The sequence below is a fragment of the Patiria miniata genome, unplaced genomic scaffold, assembly GCF_015706575.1.
Source record: "Patiria miniata isolate m_02_andy unplaced genomic scaffold, ASM1570657v1 HiC_scaffold_7, whole genome shotgun sequence".
NCBI classification, from domain to species: Eukaryota; Metazoa; Echinodermata; class Asteroidea; order Valvatida; family Asterinidae; genus Patiria; species Patiria miniata.
This window is the reverse complement of record NW_024037074.1, coordinates 13,433,801-13,439,800: the sequence shown is the minus strand read 5'-3', so window position 1 is coordinate 13,439,800 and position 6,000 is coordinate 13,433,801. Positions and strand designations below refer to the sequence as shown.

Below are 6,000 nucleotides of genomic sequence, written 5' to 3'. Positions count from 1 at the left end.
CAGTGTGGATACATTCCTGGAATTGCTTGCCTCCAGGCCATCGAACTCTCAAGGCAGGAAACGATAACCGAAGAAATCATAAATTGACGATGCGGGACGAGTTGTCGTTAACGTCCAGGGACCCGCCTGCACCTTGATCTCTCAGGGATGTGGACGATTTTGATGGATTACTAAGAAGGGTATCGTCAGCACTTGCACATCTCAATTTCTGTTTGTCGTTCGTCTTGGAATAGCCTACTCGGAATGTCTCTCATGGAAACACATCATCGCTGTGCTGTATCCTCGCAGTTGGAATAAACAATATCCGGCCAAGATTTTGTTTACAAAACGCTGGTGTATGAAGCTGTTCTTAATCTTTGCTTTGAGACGCTGGAGATAAGAATCGGCGGACTTAAATAGCTGGAGTTATTGATGGGAATCTGTCAGACTCATCGATGGAGTACTTTGATTTCTACTGAGTGGACATAGTGCTATGGGACAGCACTGCTTATTATCACAGCACTCTTACAGTGACATACATGCTTCAAGCTTCATCTGATGTGCAACCGTACTGTGACTTTACAACGTCCTGTCTGAGTGGAAATTTAAGAATTCACGAATAGGGGAGTTAAGTTGGATTTTGTAAGTAATTATTATTAACAAGTTCTTAGTCCGCCCTGGAAAGAGAGGATTTGACACTTGCTTAGAACTCATGCATACAAATTAATTTTCTTGATTGCGGCTTTACATGTGAATGGATTGGATGTTGCAAAGTTTGGAGTGAAATTACTTCAAGTGTAAGAGACTCGTTTGGAATCTTTTGTGGACGGATCTCAAAATCTCGTTGTCAGTCCCTTTATAGATTGGGAGAAGAAATAATGAGAATTATTTCATAGAATCATCAGAAATCGAAGCATCATGGAAAGACACAAATTCGGCATGGAGAACTTGCATCTCAATTATTTTGTTGTTGTTTTGAGTGCCTGGTGCATCCTTGCGCAAACGGCAGATGCTTCGTCGAATGTGTCATTTGTCATGGAGCCGACCAACGTTTGTCTGTATTTTTATTCCACGCCCGTGCCTCCGCCAGTGTTCTATTGCAAGGTGGATGGATTAACGGAGGAAATGGATGTAGCCTGGCTTCGTAATGAAGTCCCGATCGAACCCGAGAGTACGAGTTTGGAGATTTTGCTTTGACAGGTAATCAGACTGAGGGCGTTTACGATCTCAAGATTCAACGGAGAATTACACGCAACGATGACCGAAGCAGGTACTCTTGTGCTGTTTACCTGGTCACCAATTCGTCTGACCAGTCAGATTGGACTTTGTTACAAGAATCACAGGTAGCAAAATTGAGGGTGAATTTTTTCGTGCCCGAGCCGAGGTATCCAGAATGCTCCATCAGTGTGCCTGGACTCTCGTCGTCCTCGTCGTCTTTGGTAGAAACAGCAGCGTATAAGGATGGCATGGGCTTTACCGTCAAGTGCTGTTCTGAGACTGTGAATCCCGAGTTGGAGTTGGTCTGGTTCAGGGAGAACCAAAAAGGACTAACAGAACTGGTCGGGAGAAACGCGTCGCGCAAAACTGAAAAAGACCAGAACGTGTGTCTTAGCTACGATGTCTCGGATCATCAGATTGGCGATACATACAGCTGTCGCCTCACCATCCCAAAAGTGCAAGTCAAAACCTTGTGTAGGAGGGATCAAAGGTTTCGAATACGACAGTGTGGTATGATGAGCAGAGACGCAGATGTAGCTTTCGAGACCGAGGCATCAATCTCATCCAGCAGAACTCGGCCAATGTTGAGCACGATGCGACGTTCACCTGTTACTCCAAGGGAGCCATCGAATACCTCTGGCAGTTCTCTCCCAGACTGGACCGAAACAAGAATCAGTACCACGTGAGCAAGGATGGAGCCACGGTCCTACTCAACTTGGACAGTCTTGACGACATTCAGTACAACATCACCTGTACGGCTATTGGAGAAAGCAGCATTGGATCGCGTTCCCTCATCGTCCAGATTAGTCAATCAGATCCCACCTTGCAGAACGTCATACAGATCGTGGCCATTACTCTAGGAGTTCTAGTGGTCCTAGTCATGATCCTCCTAGTTTCCTACGTCGTCAAGACCGAGTCTTAGATCAATGCAAAGATAACCATGCAAGAGGCCTGAGCCCCCAGGAGATGAGAGCTAGGATTCAAATTCGTCGCAACATTGCCGGAAACGGCGGAGGATTGTACGCATATCCGTCCTCACGGATGACCCATTCGAGCATCACGCCTTTGATGGAAGGTCCGGAGGATTCAGGGAGTACCATCGAGCACGAGCGACCACCGAGCCCTATTCCACCTCCCCCAGGGATGATGAGACCTGGGTTTACCCGTCAACCAAAACCGGTGCAAGGAGCAGTAGGTGGCATCATCTTAGACGAAGACGAGATGGTGGAGTGCGAATACCGAGATGAATCAGAAGAGGAGGAGTTGGAATTAGACCCGAAGAGCATGAACGTGGAAGGGCTGCAGTATGCCGATTTGGAATTCAGCGATGATGAGGAATTTGTCCAAGACCCCCGATGATCAGGATGATTCTGAATCAGAGACGAAGAAGGGGCCAAAAAGAACAATGGTGCCCCCGTGGTGAAACCCCAAATAGACTATGCCAATATTGTGTGCATTTTGACCCACGTAGGAACAGTGACCCACGTCGGGATAGCGAATCACGTCAGAACAGCGAATCACGCTGGAACAGTGCTGATCCTTGGAGAAAGAACACCAATATTTAAGAAATGTAGAACTTTGTAACAGTTTTGGTCAACCCTTGCTGGAATTCTGATCTGGTAGGATTGTGTTGCTCTATCTTGTGTCGAGCTAAGCAACTATGTACATAAATTCAAAACATGCTGTACTACTCAGAAAATGTCATTCAACTCATTTTCACATATAATATTCAATGAAATAATCAGTACTCGTTTGTATCGTGTATTTACTTTCATCTCTTAATCTTATAAATTCATTTTCAAAGTTGAGGGACTTGAGAAACTGAGGGCAGTGCCTTTTTAGAATTTAAAACTGTACATAAGTGGCTCAGAAACTTTGGCTTCACTGTCGCATCTGGCTAGAGTGAAGCTGTTTAAAATATTGGCCACAGAAATCCAAATGACAGAACCATGAATGTCGTATCATACTTTCATTTTTTTCAATTTTTTTAACTTATTTTTGCTTAGCTGATTTCTGGTCTTAAAAATTGGATTCTTTGGAAAGGGGGAAGTAGAACCGTCTTTCTTTTCAAAACATATCCAGCATAAACTGTCTGTTGAAACATGTCTCTCAATCTGAAGAATTCGTCCAATGTCATGAAAAATTTACTGTATGAAAAAGATCGAGGACGATAAACTTAGCTCACAAATGTCAAAAGTAATTTTCAAACAATATGAAATCTGTTGAAAGTAATCATTGAGGATAATCAAGTGTATTATTCTGTACTTGTCTTCCAAGACTAATTCAATTATGTCAACTCAAACCATGTACATTTGCCCACTCATTTCCGCTGGGCAAGCCTCATTACAATAATTTGGGTCTTTTGTGACTACATGTACCTGATGTTGTTCAGTGTACCTGTCTGGCGCCCTCTTGTGACTGACTTGATCTCAAGGCCAGACTAAAATCCGAGTCACAAAAGCATAACCACCTTGAAGCTCAATTGTAATTGGATAATGTGTTGCCTTGCCTTGGTATTGCCTACTTATGTATAGTGCGCCCTCTTTTGACTTCTGAAAGGACTTGGCAGTCATGATTAATGATACGCAAATTTTTCTTTGGTTTTTTTTTTTTTTATTGAAATAGTGTATATTGGCTTGAAGTTTACTTTCAAGGTGTGTTTGCAAGGTGTATGTATCAGCTCATGTATTTTTAGGCTTAAGTAACACGCCAAAGGCTTAGTATTTTAAAGGTAATATTTTTTTTCATTCATTTTTTTTCAAAACTGAACAATAACTTGCCTGTATTCGATACAGTTTTGCATAGTGTTTATCTTAAAAAGTACAGACTTACACATTGTGATATATGTAGTTAATGTAGTATTAATATTTTATATTCTGATGGCAGATGTCAATTCAACAAACTTAACTATAGTCTTTTAGAATGTTTACTGGCAATATTTTTTTTGTATTTTAAATGCTGATTGCAGACCGGCAAAAGATCAAAAGTGTTCACATTCACACACTAAAGTTTTCATAAAAGCCTTTCAGAAAGTCTGAAATTCTAAACATCTCATTCTATATTCTTATTTAGAGAAAAAAATCTTACTTTTTCTAAAAAAAAAAAAAATGCCTTGATATGTACAGTTTGGCTGTAAATAATGAACACCTTTAAAATCATCTTTACCAAAAAGTACTTAACAAACCACATTAAAAAACTTAAAACTTGTGTGGTTTTGTAAAACATTAAGTTGGATTGTAAGCCACTAGTGTAGTACTTAGAATGTGATTCCCAAACAAGTACAATTTGAATAACAAGTACTACCAAAACCTTATTTTGATAATTTATGAGTCTGGGGGAAATACGTTTTTATGATTTCTACCAGAAATATGTGCTTAAACAATTCAATTATTTATTAAAGTCATCATATCGATTCATGATCCAAAAATAATTGATGAAATATTGTATTCTTAAGTTTGTATGTTCCCCATATTTAAACATTAAAACATTCACATATTTAAAAACAGGAAAAAATGGAAAGCAAATATTGGTATTACTTTAGAAACTAGAAAATTTATATTGTGAGGAGGAGAGTAATATGTTATGAATCTCTATAGTAGTTTCTGTTTTAAGAACAAACTGAACGGAAACATGGAGTGATGCCTTTCTGGGTCAATGCGGGAGGGGTGACACCGGAGGGGGGAGGGGGAAGGAAACGCTGTCATAACGTGATGATGAAGCATCATCCTGTCCTATTTTTTTTTGACTCTGTGATTGTTGGATTGCCCTTAACCCTACCCCTCGATATTTTTCTTTTACCAAGAAGTTTAAGTATTAAACTTCTTGAATCTTCCTTCGAAATGTCTTGGTAGATTGTGGAGGATTGAAAGGGTCATACCATGGAACTATAGTTTCTTGGAGTTCTTTTGATCTGCTGGCCGTTTGTAACTCCTTGTGTTTATAGCTCCATGGTTATACCATATTCAAAATGGACGTGCAGATAGGTGATGGGATTGTGCCTTTGATGATACAAGCATGGCATTTGGCACGCAGTCAGAGTATGTCATGAGATAGATATTTGGCTATAGGGCGATCGCAGATTTGTCCTTTGAAAAAATATATGTAGAATAACAAGCAATGACAGCCATTTTGGAAATTTTGAAATTGCTTATTATTCTACCTATTTTCTTTCAAAGGACAAATCTGCAATGGCCCTATAGCCAAATTTCTTTCTAAGGACCTACTCTGACCATGCTCTGAATGTGTGCCAAATTTTATGCTTGTATCATCAAAGGCACAATTCCCCCAAATATTTCCCTTATCTGCCCCACTATGATTATCATGTACATGTATCAAATCATTTGGATTCACAGTGGGCAAAAAAAACCCCAAAAAATCAAGGCAGTTTTCAAACAATGATAGTTTCTTTGACAGTTATTCAATTTATTATGTTTCAAGTACAATGTATGCCGCTGCCAAAGTGAAAGCTACATGTATTTCACACACACAAATACAGCAAAGTGAACAATACAAAAAGACTGATGCATGACGGCTTTCAAATTTCTTGTTTCATTCAATTTTTTTTAAAAAGTTTTTGAATGGATTCTTTCTTTGCCTGCTATTGAACTGGTCCCATTTATGAGTTCACCTTTGGTATACAGTAAGCTGCCTAACAGAGAATGACAGTTTCTTTTATTAGACAGTTCTGAATGAAGAGCGTCTTTCCCTGCATTGATGTCCTGTCCTCACTGTTGACTTGAGCCACATACCATCATTTATTCTGTCAATACTTGGACAAAGAGAAACCGATGATCCCCCAAAATG

The 6,000-nt window shown here is 39.9% G+C and overlaps 1 pseudogene; it reads left to right on the top strand.

Annotated features, from left to right (window-relative positions):
* The first annotated feature begins 861 nt into the window (after positions 1-861).
* Positions 862-3,189, top strand: LOC119744965 (annotated as a pseudogene).
* Positions 3,190-6,000: the final 2,811 nt, after the last annotated feature.